This window comes from Scatophagus argus, chromosome 3 (assembly GCF_020382885.2).
Source record: "Scatophagus argus isolate fScaArg1 chromosome 3, fScaArg1.pri, whole genome shotgun sequence".
Classification (NCBI taxonomy): Eukaryota; Metazoa; Chordata; class Actinopteri; family Scatophagidae; genus Scatophagus; species Scatophagus argus.
This window is the reverse complement of record NC_058495.1, coordinates 6,825,467-6,841,251: the sequence shown is the minus strand read 5'-3', so window position 1 is coordinate 6,841,251 and position 15,785 is coordinate 6,825,467. Positions and strand designations below refer to the sequence as shown.

At 41.2% G+C, this 15,785-nt stretch overlaps 1 protein-coding gene across 5 annotated transcripts in view; it reads left to right on the top strand.

The window, feature by feature from the left end:
* slc12a5a (solute carrier family 12 member 5a) overlaps nucleotides 1-15,785 on the top strand; it is a 140,521-nt gene that overhangs the window by 76,544 nt on the left and 48,192 nt on the right. The gene's annotated exons all lie outside the window — the stretch shown is intronic.

The following is a 15,785-nucleotide window of genomic DNA, read 5'->3' as shown; positions in this document are numbered from 1 at the left end:
CTGATTCGGCTTCAGTGCCCCTGCAGCAGTCAGTTGGCCCAGTCAACCTGTGCTTTCTAGGCTTCTGTCAGATATGTTTTTAAGTAAAGCTGAAATGTACTTAGGAGGAATGTACTTAACATCAGCTGCACATCTGCCAAGGCTCAGTAGGAGCCAGTGTCTTATCAGTGGGAATCCACTGACGGAGGAGCTAGCAGTGGACCGCCAGCTGCTTATGAAAGACATGAAGGAAGAAAAGGGGGATGATGGGAAGGATGGAGGTGAGAAAGTAAATAGGAAGATAGGCCAGGGGTGAGGACACGAGGAGGCGGAAGGGAGATTAAAGAAGAAGAGGATCAGGTCAGAGGAAACAGAGGGGATTAAACTCAGAAACATATTGGTGAGATGGTGTTGTCTCCTGGATGTGACAAGGTTAAACTTAGCAAGGACGAGAGACAGAACATTGCGTACCGTACATTAGTCATAAATGAGTCAGCTGTGCATGATGTTTACACAGAGGAGATTGTCTCTGTCTAATAAAGGTTGTACATAGTTTTTTTGTTTGGCTGCATATGCGTTTCCCTTCCCAGAGGCAATGCGGTTGCAGAAAGAATTGAATTAAGTGAGCCTTGATGTTCTGCATAAACCTATACAATTCCTTGCAGCGTGCCTTATTAAATGCACAGACTTATCATTAGTTTCACTTTGAAAATATCTGTATTCTGTATGTATGTTCTGTCGAAGGGCTGCAGCTAGCCATTTTATTATCTGTTATGATATCAATGATATCAACTGACACTGAGAGTCTAGATGACAAGTCAGACTTCACAGACACTGACTGCATCCTGAGAAATGATCATAAATAAAGAAATGTTTGAACCAAGATTTTTTAGTGAAAACATCACTGGAAAAAAGTTATGTTTTTTGCTTGACTGCTGTTTTAACAGTCACATAATCCAAAGTATTATCAGTTGAAGAAAAAGAGTCATATTTCTCATTAAAATATGTAAGTTTATGATAAATATTTCAATTCAAATGTATGTAGGAGCTGTTATTGTCTCACACACATGCACATCTGTCAAATCATCCAGTGGAGGCTTGTTCCTGCTGATGGTGAGTCTGAACTCATGTTTTATTCTGCTAGAGAGCATCTCCCTCCCATCACCCAGACAGAGAGGGAAGATGTGCTGTGGATAGCCATGCATGGACAGACTACCACCATCTTAATCCACATGAACATACATTCAAACTCAAGCACACACACATACACTCATATCAGTACTGTTAGATATATAGTGCAACACTGAGTATTCAAAATACAACCACAGGCACTTGTGCACGCACACACACACACACACACACACACAGTTGGATGCTCAGTATTCATAAGGCACGCAGCAGAGGATTGCAAAAGAACTCAGCAGTTCTGACAAATCACTGACAAGCTAAATTCATCACACAGCCTTACAGCTGGCATAGAAATATGGCAAAATTGAGAGATGACTGACACACTGAAACACAGTTATCACACCTGAGGTTACCTCATTAAACGTGATGATCTTTAAGAGCAGAATCGACACATTTCAGCCGTCTTGTCTGACCAGCAAGATGAGGAGCATCAGCTTACTCTCAGCTACAAGGTGTTCTACTGAGCCATTGTGAATTCTCACTGTAAATTTTCAGAGGACAAAAGAGTCTCAGTAAAATATTAAGGAACCCCGTGTCACTGACTGTTTCTGCAGATGTCTTCAAAGCATTTAAAAAGACAGGGGGAAAAAAAGAAATCTACATTTTTACCAGTGAAAGCCAACCAACAAGAAGTTGGTTACAAGAAAGGGCATCGATAACTTCTTAACAGCTTCCTCTGCCTGTCTGGTATTGACTTCAGTCAAGCTGTGTTGTTATTGTCCATAAAATAACCCATTGATTGTTGGTAGATTCACTGACCTGTAAATGACTTCCTGAGAAAACATGGACTACCCAAAATGGTGGCCTGTTTAATGACTTCTATGTTGGAGTCCATTAAATCTCAATGAGGATGGCTCACAGGCGACAGTGCCAGTCCTGTGGCTGGAGGCTGGTGGCTGGCAGAGGTGACTTGTCAAACACTAGACAATCCAAACAACCGGAGAGGACAGGGAGAGATTAGCAGCCGCCTGGCTGGTTTCTGTTGAATGCTCCTGCAGCAGGAGAAACATCAGTCACACAGGCAACCAAAAAGAAACCACTTTGATCATGATTTTGTCTTTTCTTGTTTTGGCCTTTTCCATCTTTATGTTTCAGTCTAATCAATCTAATAATGTTAAATGAATATCAAACCATCCTGTGTGACATTATTTCTGTTGCCATCAGTTAGTAGTATGAAGATCTTTAGTTACTTTGTTGCCCCGCGTCATTCTGTTGTCTTTTCAGTTTTGGCTGCGTGTGGAGACCTTAGCTCTTGCTCTGCAATACGAGACGTTGAATTACAGAGGAGGACAGGGTTTCTCTCAGTGTTTTAAGTTAAGTTTAATAATTAAGTGCTGTGTGTGATGCTGCGGAAGGGTTGCTGTGTTCATAAAGGTTTGTTGTGCATATGCCCTAGCAACCAATTTATACCTGCTGTAAATGATTTTGTGGCCACTTGGAGGCTGTGGAAACAACGTTTGAGTACAACATTGACATACCATCACCTTCAAAGTTGATTGACTTATTAGCAGACTTATAACATCCATAAACTCATAAAATTCAATATTTACATTCCTTTTATCTCCGTTTTTCCTCCCGTTTATAGAGTTGTTTGGCAGAAAACAGCTGACTTTTGCAGCCAAACAAATCGATATGAGTGAACCAAAACGGTTAAGTTGCCACACTGCTCAGCGATGAGCTGAAACTCCCTGATAAAGACTTTGAAACACAGCTGAAAGCTCTGGAAAAATATATCTGGAGTTAGCATTATTCGTTTAAAGATTCCAAGGTGAAGATTGAACTGAAATGCTTGACTACACAGTTGATGTTTGTGATGCTGTTTGTAACAGAGAATTCTAGGGGCTTTGTCCCTCTGGAGTATCAATAAAAGCAGCCAAAGAAGTGTCCAAAGGTCAATCTGATGAGTAACAAGAGAACAGAAAATAGACAAGATAACTCTGTGGTGTTATTATGAGAAAATCAGCAGTACAGGTATTGATTGGGCAGTTTTTAACCTTCAAGTTAAGAGACAGTAAAACCTTCAGTATCTGTTAAGTTGTGATTGCAAAACAACCACACCATTTTTGCAGGAGGCAAAATACTGTTTATACAAATTGAATGCCCTGCTTAGTAAAAATGCCAAAATAAAGGAGGAGTTTTTAAGTTATGTAACCGTTAACCCTCGCAGGATTAAACTTTTCTTGTTCCTTTACTCAGCTACCAAATGTATGTTTTCTCTAACAGAGTGGGCCATGACTCTGCAGAGGGGCAGCATTTTTATGGCTCACAGCAGCAAAGTTGTGTTCACCAAGCTCACTCACTCTCTTCTGCCTCACTGATGATGATGATAACGACATATGTGGCCCTGCTTGTGCTTCATTTATTTCAGTCTGTGTTTGTAAATACTGAAGAAAATGTGTTTTTCATTGGTTTGTTTGTTTTTTTCATCCGTTCCATGTGGTAAATTGAGCTGAATGCCAATTTTATCTCTCTTATAAAGAAATGTTTTTAATAAATCCAGGTTTATTGTGCAACACAGGCAGAATTTGTGCAAAAAAGGTCCTTATCTTAACTTGTTCTGCCTCCCATTGAGACTGGAAAAGGAAGACAGGTGCAGTCAGGTGCGTGGAGGGTGTAACGTAACAGAGTAAGAGGCCCGACATTGTGTGTGCTTTCCTCCGCTGAGCTGCTCTATATCTTAAAGACTGTATCTTTTATTCAGTGTACATGTGGTGTGGGCTGAAGAGACTGGTGCATTGTGTCTGAGATGGATGGATCCCGATAGCAGAACAACATCGGTGTGAAACCCAGTGTCTAGACCGAATGGATTCCCTTTGTTGATCTCTTCCTCAGTTTCTATCTCTGTTCTGGCTCTCCTCATGAGCTCGTATCCTGCGCTCCATCTCTCCCTCTACTGCAGTCATTTTTCTTCCAGAACTGTAACAAGGTGGCAGTCACCCTTCCAACCTCTCTCTCCCTTTTTTCTTTATCCTCATTGTTTCTGTTCCCCTTTTATGCATTTCTTTTCCTCTCCCTGTCACTGAGTATTCTGCTGTGGGCACAGAGATACAGTAGAAAACGACGGCAGAGAGTCAGACAGCTGGCTGGATTCATCACCTGCTATCTTGACAGCAAGACGTATGACTGTGCTGCATCCACGCAGCCACAGTGTAAACCACTGCATATTTCACAACAGCCAGCCTTCCCCATTTGTCCGTATGCACAGCACACGCTGTCTTGAGGGATTTCCTCGGCCATGAGTGCGGGGTTGTTCCAGACTCTCCCTAATGTCCTGTTCAGCAGTGGAGAGCCCTGCTGGGCCTAAGAGAGGAAACAGGAGACAGGCATGATAGATGGATGTGGTGATATAACTGTGACAACAGAAGGTCACTTTCTAAAAAGTTATGACCAGATGGCTGTTGTGCCGCAGTGTTGCAGTGTATTGCAAGTTGAAAGTTTATACCTGGCCTGTCGTAATTACACCTACCATGTGGTCCAGTAGAAGCCCATGAATGAAATTAAGTCTGTTGCACTTTCTTGTTGCTTGTGATTTCCCCAGAGAACAGCTACCACTGCCATCCATCCATTTAGTGTTAACCGCTTATCCTTTCTGTGGCGGGGGGGCCTGGATCTGATCCCAGCTGACATTTGTGTATGATTGTGTTCATCAGTGTGTGACACAGATGTTTTAATAAAGGAAGAGTATTACAGTGCTGAGGGTTTTTGCAGATAGACACTGTAATACAGTAATACTTACCAAACAGATAGAACGTTCATTCTCTTTCAGTATTTAAGTTACCTACTGGCCTCACTGCTTGGTCTGGTCCAACTGGTTAGCCCACACATACATGTTAATGCATAACTGACTGCACAGTATGTTGTGTGGGCATATTCCTTCAATCCAGCAGCTCGTCAGACAGAAACTGAATGGAGAAAAACGGGGCCTGGTAATAAAAAACATTTTAAACCACAACCTGTTACTCAAGGTGTAATCATCAACGGTGTAACATCTGTCTGGATCATGGAGATATTTTGTTGACATTGTTCTACAGGATGGAGTGACAACAGAGCAAAGCATTAGAGATAATTTGAATGCTGTGTTTTTGGCTTATAAAGTTTTTATTAATAAACTCTATTTGCTGCTCCTTTGGGAGCTCGCTGAGATCATTTCCAACCACAGGATCTGTAGACTGAACCTTCTCTGTATCGGTGTCCCCTCTGAACTCGTAACATTTTATTTCAAAACCACTGCTGTGCCATCATCACAGAAAAAAAATACTTTAACTGGTAGAAATGAACATATGCATTTTATGTCAGCTTCTGAGATGTGAAGATTTTGTGCATTTTTTATTTTTTTATTTATATCATAGTAAATGGAATATCTTTTGAACTGTTAGTCAGACAAAAGAAACACTTTGACTCTAAGAAACTTGTAATGTTTTATTTTGCTCTCATTTTAAAATTTCTAATTTAAAAAGTAGACTCTGCCGAAAATTCTCAGATGTCTCTGTAAATAGTGTAGCACAGACTCAGCCACGCCCTGCTCTTAAAGCAGAAGCAGAACAGCTTTGTTACTGTTACACACAGTTTCTGACCTTCACAGTGTTCTGAAGTCCAGGCTCAGCTCTCTGAGGGCTGATGAGAGATGGGAGAGTAAAGAGCAGACAAGGACAGATATCAGTCACTGTAACTAAGTTTCTGTGTGTGTGTGCGTGTGTGTGTGTGTTAATGTGTGTCTGCGTGAGTATGCATGAATTTGTATGTGTGTAGGCGTGCAATGGAGAGAGTGAGAAGGGCGAAGCAGTATCAGTCACTGTCATTAAACACTGCAGTCTCTGGCTCAGCTCCACACACACACACACATACATGCGCACGCACACACTTGGACATGCAAACAGAGAGGTACAGGATGCATAATTCATAGAGTAATCAAAGGGAGACAAAAGCCACAGTCTTTGAGTCTGTCGGCCCACCAGGATGCAGTCTGACACACACAAGCACACAGCAACTCTCTCTATTCAAGTGAACAGTGGCTCCTACCAGCCAGGCAACAGTCTGCAGAGGGTAACAGAGAGAGGAAAAGAGGTGAATACGAGGAAACGGGGGAGAGAGAGAGACAAAGCGGATCATTTTTCAAACAGCCCCTTCACTTCCCTCCTCTGCCTAGAGGCCCCTCTTTTACAACTTCCTCCTCCTTTTTTTTCATTTAAAAAAACACTTCTGTCTAGGCCAAAAGAAAAAGTGGAGTGGAGATAAACTCCCAGAGCTCACTGACTATAACTTTCTGTTTCATTTGCCCCTCGCTTTCCCCTGTACGTTTTCTCCAGAGTACATCCTAAGAGAGGGCATTTTGTACTGTGTTTTCAGGTTGCATACTGCATTAATGTTTTATAAAATACAGACGACTAGCACACACATGAATTTGAAAAGTCACATTTAGCAACAACATTGTACTGTGCAATGAATCTACATGTGCTACCAGCACACTTTAAAGAGGTGACCTTATTTTCTGGTGTGATGGGACATGGTTGGAGTGTCTGTATTCCTGTTTGCATGGTGCCACTTTCTCTTTCTTTTGCTCTCCATCTCTTTCCGAGGGCACAGCTGTAAAAAGCTCAACTCTTAAAGCTTTCATCTCTGTCTAAATCCAAACCAGTGTTCCATTATTTATTTAGCTGCCAAAGACCAGAAATATCCGCTAAGATCTGCTGGGCTTCGACAAGATGAGCCTTGGCCCTGTGGCGGGTCTCTGGGCAGAGCTGTCACACAAAAGCAAACACACAGACACGCACTCAAAAATAAATGGGAAAATGAGCACACGAGTGTTAGAAACTGTATCCTATCAGTAAATGACTGAGACTGCGCTCAGCCGTCCAGGTAATGCACCTGTACTGCGGTACTTGATAAATCCCTGAATGCTGTAGTCTTATCTGCCCAGGCCAGATTGAAGAACAAGGCTCTAATCTTTTTGTGTGCAGCTCTGTCTGTCTGTCCATCTGTTTGTTGTCTGTCTCTCTGTCTGCCTGCTGCAGTGCTTCAGTCTGCACTCTGTCTTCCCTGACTCCATTACTTTTCCTGTTGAAGTTGATAGCCTATAAACTCCCCTCATTATGGGCGATCTCTCGCTTCCGCCTGCTCCTTTGCCTTCTCTCCATTTTTATTTCTTTTAAAATGTCAGGTCCTTGGTGCTGATGCAGGGCTGCTAGCCTCACAAGATGTAGTTGAATGTAAAGCTGCTCTAATCAGTAGTTTCATATGAACAGTGGGTCAGAGGATTACATGTAATATGAAAGGTGTCACTTGTAGTGACAGGCCCACTGAGAATTATCATCCAACTAAGCAGTTCCTCTCAGCACTTTTAGCATCTTTCAGCTTTTCCCCCCATTCCCCCCCATATTGTTTTGGTTCACTGTCTTAGACTCTTGGGCAATGAGCCACAAACCCTATGGACAATAGGTAATCTTCTTGTCAACTCACACTGTAGGAACTAATGAAACGAATGATGAGTAATGTAAAGTCACAGAAAATATCTGTTAGACACTAGACAGGACCGTCATACACAGTGTGATGGTCCTGAAACTGTTGTTCATCGTACGCCTGAACAGAGCTGTGATTGAGTTGGCTGCTTGTGCTTTACGACCCTCTCTGCTCACTGATGTTGTTGCCTTGCAAATCAGCTGAATTTATGCTGTTAGTTCCTTGCAAATTAGTTTGATGTAGATTTATCCCCTTCAGCCTTTCGCCCCACCATGCCAGCTTGCCTTGACTCTCAGAGAGGATGGTGAAATGTTTCATTGAAGTTATTTTTGGCCATGTTACATAATAAGTCTTTCTCTCTGTCTCTTCACATGAAGTGCTATGATGCTGCGCACTTGGCAGGCAAGTCAGCATTGAAATACTAATTGTGGTGTATCATAGAGATATTTAAGGATGTTTTAGCTCCAGCCAGCAGCTGTCAGTCAGTCATAAGAATATTAGAAAACATTTGCTATTGTGAGAGACAGTGACAGTGCAGTATCTGTTTGCCTGAGTGCTTTAATTTCTGAGCAGTTGGAAAGGAAGAGTTTTGCCAGGCCAGTAGAGGCAGACGAACCATCTGGGGTTGTGGAAATTTTCCCAGTAGGCCCGTCGACCTGTGAACCAGAAGGGGGTCCAGTGAAAACATAAGAAGTGTCATGCTGCTTGGTGGATTTCTATTAGATTACCAGCCAGTTCAATGATTATGTTATGCAAAAAATCAGATGGTGTGCACATAAAAAAAAATAACATTTTTACTGCCTCATATATTATAACTTGACCTCACTTGGAGAAAAGTAAAAGTATAAAAGTAAAAGTAAAAGTATAAAAGTGAATTAATTCACTGTTGCCAGATGCCAGGGTCTTATCAAATTTGATTCAATTTTACACCAAAATAGTTTCATTTATTGATTATCTTTTTAGTTCTCTTTTTTTTTTTTTTTTTACTCACCCCAGCGTGTGCAACTGGTTTTCGGTGTCCACAGCCCTACCTGTTGACTTTGTTACTTGGCTGGAGGAGAGAGGTGAGAATAAGAGCAGAAATGATAGAAGTGGGAAGAAGAAAGGTGTGGGAGACAAGAGACTGCAGGGATGTGGTATTACACCTTAGAGAAGAGGACCGGAGAATGAAATAAATGAGGAAAGGTGCTGAAAGACCCTCCCCTCCCTCCGTTCTCCCCTGGGCTTTGGCTAGATTGTTTTCTCTCTGACTTGGAAGTCAAAGTGGGGAAGGATGGAGAACATGGCCAAAGCCGGGAGGGGTTTGGTCAGCACAGAAGACACTCAGGTGTTAATTTGCACCTCAATTCACACCTCCAGCATTCCATCAGTGAGCCAGAAAGCTGCAGACCTGGTGAGATGATAGCCCTGTCACCTTCGATCAGAACTAGCGATCGCATAAACCATCCCTGCCGTCTCTAAGACTTTGCTGCAGGCAATTCGATCCCCAACCTGCCTTTGTATTCTGAGTCAGCCAAGATACCTCGTCCTGTCACAGGCTGCTGAACCCTCTTATAGGAGCCCCTTGTCCAAAAATGTGCCAAATGTAATAAAAGTGTGATATCGCTTGGCTCCACATCCGGACCTGGCCAGAGCAACGAGAAGGAAATTATGTTTCCGAGTTAAATTGGTTTCCTGGCATGTGATAAGTTGGGGTGAATTTTTAATCCATGACCTCATGAAAATATGTCAATCTTCCAGCTGCTATCATTTCTCCCATCCTGTCACCTCTGTCTCCCTCCCTGCTCTCAGCTGCTTCTTGCTTCTGTGTCTTTCTTCTGGCTACGCTGTTCTTAAAAAAGTAAAAGATAGCAGGTGTGGGACACCTTTGCTCCTCCACCAATTACCTCACCAGTGTATAATCCTACCCAACCTCACCTCTCTTCCCACTCAATCCTTTTCCCTCCCTGACACTCTCACTCCCTCACCTCCACCCACGCAATTCTTTTTTTTTTCATCTCTTCCCTTCATCCCTGCAGCCCTGTTAGGCTCAGTGGCTCACCAATTACAGCAGCAGTAGGCAGCTAGCTAAAGTTACTCCCACAGGCAGTCTCCATGCATGCAGGAGGCATGCTGCTGACTGACATGACACAGGGCGTTCTCCCAAAGCCAGCCCACCACCTGAGGGAGTCTGATAGCCAGGCTCCACCGGGGCTCAGTGTTACTGGCTTTACATGGTTAGCCATTCGCTGCACCTCATACCAGGCGGCCCGCTGCCTGCCTGACACTTTTCCTTTCAAGTGAACATACTGAAAGGCTTGTGGACAGGCGAACAAGCCATGGTGTGACAGCAGAGGGTTGAAGGGTTTTGGTTTAAAAGTTTAAACACAGCACCAGCGTTTAAAGTAAATTCGGCTGTGAAATAAGGCAAGCTTTTGAGAGGAGAGTGCTTACAAGTCTTATTTTTCCTGAATGCAACAGCAAGGTTTGGCTCTGTGGAGCTGAATCGATTAGTCAGTCAGTTAATTTCCTATTAAGGAGCAACTGTTTTGATAACCATTTACTCATGATTTCTGTCTCCGTTTTTGTTTAAAAGGCAAACATTTACCTGTTCTCCAATGTGAGGACTGGCTGCTTGTCTCTGTTGTATATACATGTGAATATTTGTAAACTGGATATCTTTGGGTTTTGGACTTTTGGTCAGACAAAGTGACATCTGAAGATGTCACATTGGAAAGGGAAATGGAAAATCTTTTGTTTCTCTCCATGACATTTATAGACAAGAGAGTAATCAGGAGTTTATTATTCTATAATGAAAGTAATTGTTAGTTGCGGCTACTGTAAATTATTAATGGAGTAATCCTATACTCACCTACAATGTATGTGATCAATATGTAATGGTGTTAACAAAAACAAAAAATAAAATTTTAAAAATGTTTATTAAAGCATTCCAAAGTCCACAGTGAACCTTTGAACTTAATAACTCATGTTATATGTCCGTGTTTGCTTAAGACCTTTGCTGCATTGTCTTTGAGTGATGATCAGTTGTGTCTTTATAGAAGAATTATCTCTAAAGAAAAACACATTTTAAGTGAATTCTGATTTTTATTACTCCCCCGATGCCACAGACTACAGGTTAAAGCGATGTTAAGGCCACAAATCTATTATCTAAAATGACTTTTTTACAGTGCAGTCGCGACTGTCTGCCAGCTCTGTATTCCTTCTTATCTGATGTATAGAAATGCAAGACACTTTAGCAAACGTACTGATGTGTTTGCAGTCTGTGTTTTTGCGTCAAATAGAATAGATTGTTATCTATCAAATATTAGTACGAGAGAGTATTCTGTGATATTAATGATAACAGGCAGAGGAAGAAATTGAATTCTGTCATAGCATGATACAAGTTTATGAAAAAATCCTTTTGATATACAGTGAATAAAATCTCAAATTCTCAATCTGCCTTCTCTCTGCATCATTTCATAGTGGAGTCTGGCAGTTGTCACCTGCCGGCAACATCTGTATATCTTTGTCTGTCAAGATATTCCTCCAGTTGGCAGTTAGTTGCAGAGGTGAACAAATAAAGTGGGGAGGGATGGCTTAGTTTTATTTTTCTGTCAGTCTCCTCCCGTGCACAATCACCTTCTGTGCTGGATGTCAGATAGAGAGGGTGCTGCTGGGAAGGCATTGCGGGGGCCTGCCATTAAACAAAAATTAATCCTGACGTGCACAGCTAGGGGAAATTGGACTAAACCTACCCATTCATCATAAGACATCAGACAGTGACATGTGCGGAGGCCCGGTCAACATGCCAAGAGCCCGCTGTACACTCTCATGTACATGCATCCTCCTGCTTCACTCTGCTCTCAGCCAGTCAGCTGCCGTTAAACTCAGGAGCCAATCAGGAGCCGGGATCTCTGCTCATGGTGTTGAGGGGCTGGACAGAAGGGACCGTGTCAAAGTCGTACCCTGTGAGGCAAGGCTGCATTAAAATTCATACAGCGCTGACGCACCGGCCTGAATACTGATCAGTGCACAGGTCCTATCCTGCAGTACCACTAAGGGAGAAAAGGGCATCTTTATGTAGGTATCCACACTTGACGGGTTCCATATATACATGTAAACATATAAGCGCAGCAGTGGTGAAAGCAGCAGCAGAGAAGAAGAATAAAGAGAGTTAGAAAGGTGAGAGTGGGAGGAAACACAGAGCGTGAGATCTCGTTATACAAGGCTGTTGTGTCTCTGATGTGGTGCTGGAGCCATGATAGGAAGGAAGGGAGTGAGGGAATATCTATTTATGACAGTGTGTGGGGGCACATGTGGGCATGTAACCATATGCTGTTGCTATTTTTTCTCCTGTACATTACGTTTGTGCTCTCTGTAAATCACTTGTAAATACAGCATTAAAAAAGAAACAGGTATTGTCTTACTGCTTGCCTTCATACCTTCTTATCAGTAAACATAATCGATGTCATGATTTGGCAAATGTGGACTTTGTGCTGATGGAGGCAGTGTATTAATATAATTCTAAGTTAATCTGAAAAGTTGATTTATAGTTCTTTTCTGGCTGCACAATATATTTATATGATTATTTATCATGATGATAAATTACGATGATATGATCAAATCTTGGCAGTATTTTACAAATTTCTGTTGTGTATAAATCCAAGAAAATAACTAAAAATGACCAAAATTGGTTATGGCAGATTCTTGAGGCAATGTACACAGTGGTTTGAGGGTCATAGTTTATCATTTGTTATCGTATCATTAACTACCAAGTTGACTATTTTACTGCTAAAATTGTCAACAGGAAACAGCATTGTTAATCAATGAATCTTTTTCAGTAGTTCAACCTACACAAATGTGAATATTCAGTGTGTTTTGTAGTTTTCTGTGATTAGTTTTGTACTAATGGTCAGACAAAAAAATCTAAAATACTGTATTTGGAAACATCACTGCAAACAAATTAAACATTAAAAAAATAAAAAGATACAAAATACTGAACACTCCAATAGAAATATTATTGAACTAAGATAGAAGTCACAAATTAAACGAAACGCAAGGAAGTTGAGAAACTAATAAAAGAAAGAAACTAATACAAAAATTTGAAATGCATACAATTGCTATACTGTGATATAACAGTATCAGAGAAATGTTCTCATTAATATGGTCCCATTGATTTCAGCCATATTAATATGAATAGCCTTGCATAAGATCTTTATCTATCTTTAATTTTCTCATATTTAAACTTCACGGCGTCCTTCTGTGCCCCTTTCTCATCTGTATAATATTAAACTGCCTTACAACTGAAACATATTACATGTGGGTCAATTTTAGGCAAAGTCATTTTTTTTTTTCAAGAATTGCACACAGATATGTTTGGGTCAATCCTGATTTGACTGGAATTTAGATTAAAGTGACCTTAATCCTCCACCTGGCTCCACCCAATATCCAATCTGTCACTATTTATAGATATACAGAGAGAGGGGGAGAAAGACCTCTGCGCTGTGGTAATGTTCACAGGGATACAGTGAGTGAACTCATGACCTGCTTGGATTTGGCGATGCACCAAGGAACAATGGCGGGGAACGCAGCCAGAAAATCCAACTCTGTCTTTTTTTAATTGTTTGTTTCCATCCCACTAATTCCATTTAAATTCCTCACTCTTCCGCCAGATGAAGCATTTCTCTCTAGATACAAATTAAATGTCTCCAAACAAGCAGATGTACTCACTGTTTACTCCACCTCGACTCTGACTAACAGCCAAAAGAATAGTCTGTATTTACTTTCATACATGAAGTAGCTGTTAATACATTTTGGATGTGTAAAAGGACTCATTTTTCAGCAGCACTGGAAATGGTTGTCACATTTCACATGTCCCTTTTTTCACATGAAACAGCTGAAATTCAGCCATCTCTGCCCAGACTAAGATTAATAGATTAATTGGCCACAGTTGTTTTTCTGCTGCTGCACAGGTAGTGTAGTTTAGCAGTGTCTAAGCCAACCATATGTGCCATCACATCACTAACCCCCCCCCCCCCCCCACACACACACACACACACACACACACCAAATTTACAAGTGGTCCCCTAGTCTCTGTTGAATCAGCTCCTCAAGAATCAACATCTAGCTCTTTGGCTTTTCCCCTTTAAGTCAGTCCACAGAGAAAAAGAGCAGATATGGCCACGTGACATAGAGCAGAGAGAGTGAGTAACAGACTGTAAGTGTAAAAAGAGAGAAAGAGAGCAATGACTGTGAGTGTCGCCACCTCCCCACTGTACAAGGAGGATCAATAAAACAAAGTCAAATAGCTCTCACCAAGTAGTCCTCTGCGGCTCTGTTCAAAGATCCGTTGGAAAACTGTGAATTGTCCAAGTGAGAGCAGTGGACCAGTCCTCCACTCATTTGCAGTCAAAGTTCTATTTACAGTCAGACGCTCCAAGTGACTCCTGGTGCAGCCTGTGCTCTGATACAACAGAAAGCAGAGACTGCAGAACATGTGAGAAATACGCTCTATTTTAAACACGATTATAGATTATAAATTATAGGATGTAGAGCAGTAAAGTCCTACGAAAACACAATAGCGACATCATTTTCTAAAATATATAATGTGGATATAAGAGTTACATCATTAAGAACACACAAAGGACAAAGACACAAAATTAACTCTGTGTTTTCTTTATAATGAAAGGGACACAGTCAGAATCTTGTTTTAGCATTGATTTCTTGCTTAGAGTTGAAACAATTAATTGATTTGTTAACAGACAGAAAATGAATTGGCAGCTATACTTTGATGATGTGGTAATGAAAAAAATAATGAGTTGCAGTCTAATATTGGTATTTTTTCAATTAATCAAATGTCAGAGAACATTGTAAAATGAACATCAGTATTTCTCAGGGTAAAATATGGACAGAGAAAAGAAGCAAATCCTCACATTTAAGAAGCTTTTACCCGCAACATTTTGTTGTTGAATCTTTGCAAAAAGTGCTGCAGTGCTTACAGTTGCATACTGACAGCACAGATTAATGACCTGCACGTCTTCCATGCTACAAACAAGGCCTCTTTGCAGTTTATTATAAATGTTGCTCAATAATACAGTGAGCACAAGTAGCACAGTAAATTGATGCATACAGTAATTCACATCCTTTCGTCTTACTTGGCATGAAACTAACTAGGTTATAAACCGCAATGCATCAAATATGAGTCTCAGTATATTCACAATAATCTTCTACTGCCAAAAGTCAAGGACAAGAAAATGAGAGGACAGTGTAGAATCAGTGTTTTTGTTTTGTCAAGGATTTGCTTCGATTGCATGCCCAGTGAGCAGTAAAGCTCTGGATTTTGACCATAGATAGGACGAGGCTTTGATAGTGAGAGCCGTTGTTGGACGGATCCCATCAGATTGAAGGAGGATAAGCTGCTTGGGGGATGCGGTCAGAGCAAAACTCTTTTAGGCACTGTCATTTTTCCAAAAGGGGGGTATCAATCATTCCTTTGATGATGGAGTTTTAATTATTAGATGATGGAGAGAAATGGGCCATGAAGAGATAAGCGATAGGATAGAGAAGTTGTCTTTGGGGCATTAGCCCTTCAGATACACAGCAGTGCATGTGTGTGTGTGTGTGTGTGTGTGTGTGTGTGTGTGTTCTCACATCACTGTACCCTTTGATCCTTTAAGAAGTGCTGTGTGTGAAAGGGAATATGTTGGCCTGTGCATGTACTTTGATTCTAGAAACACGCGTTCATTTCATGATAAACACTCCACGAGGGAGTAAAGCGAGATGTCAGACACTGAATCATTTATTTATTTAACACTGATAACAGGTATAGATTTACATGCTGTATCTTGCCAAGGTGAAGCATTTTGTTGTGAGAATTTTGTAAAAGAATGAATGAAGTTGTCACAGCATCGTTTGATTCGCTGTTTCATTTATGCTTCACCATCATTTGGACATTCATGAGCAGTGTGGCTGTCAGCTGACTAGTAACATCTGATCATGTTCACGCAGGTGTGCAAATATTTAAAATGTCACTGAGAGGAATTTTAATTAGTGGATCTAAATTCAAATGTGTTTTGCAGGTCCATCTAGTAGTACTGTGCCTAGTAACAAGAAGCATTTTGCATGGATCAGATTTGGTATGAGGGTCATTTAAAGCTATCCTATCCTCTGATCTGCTGGAGTGC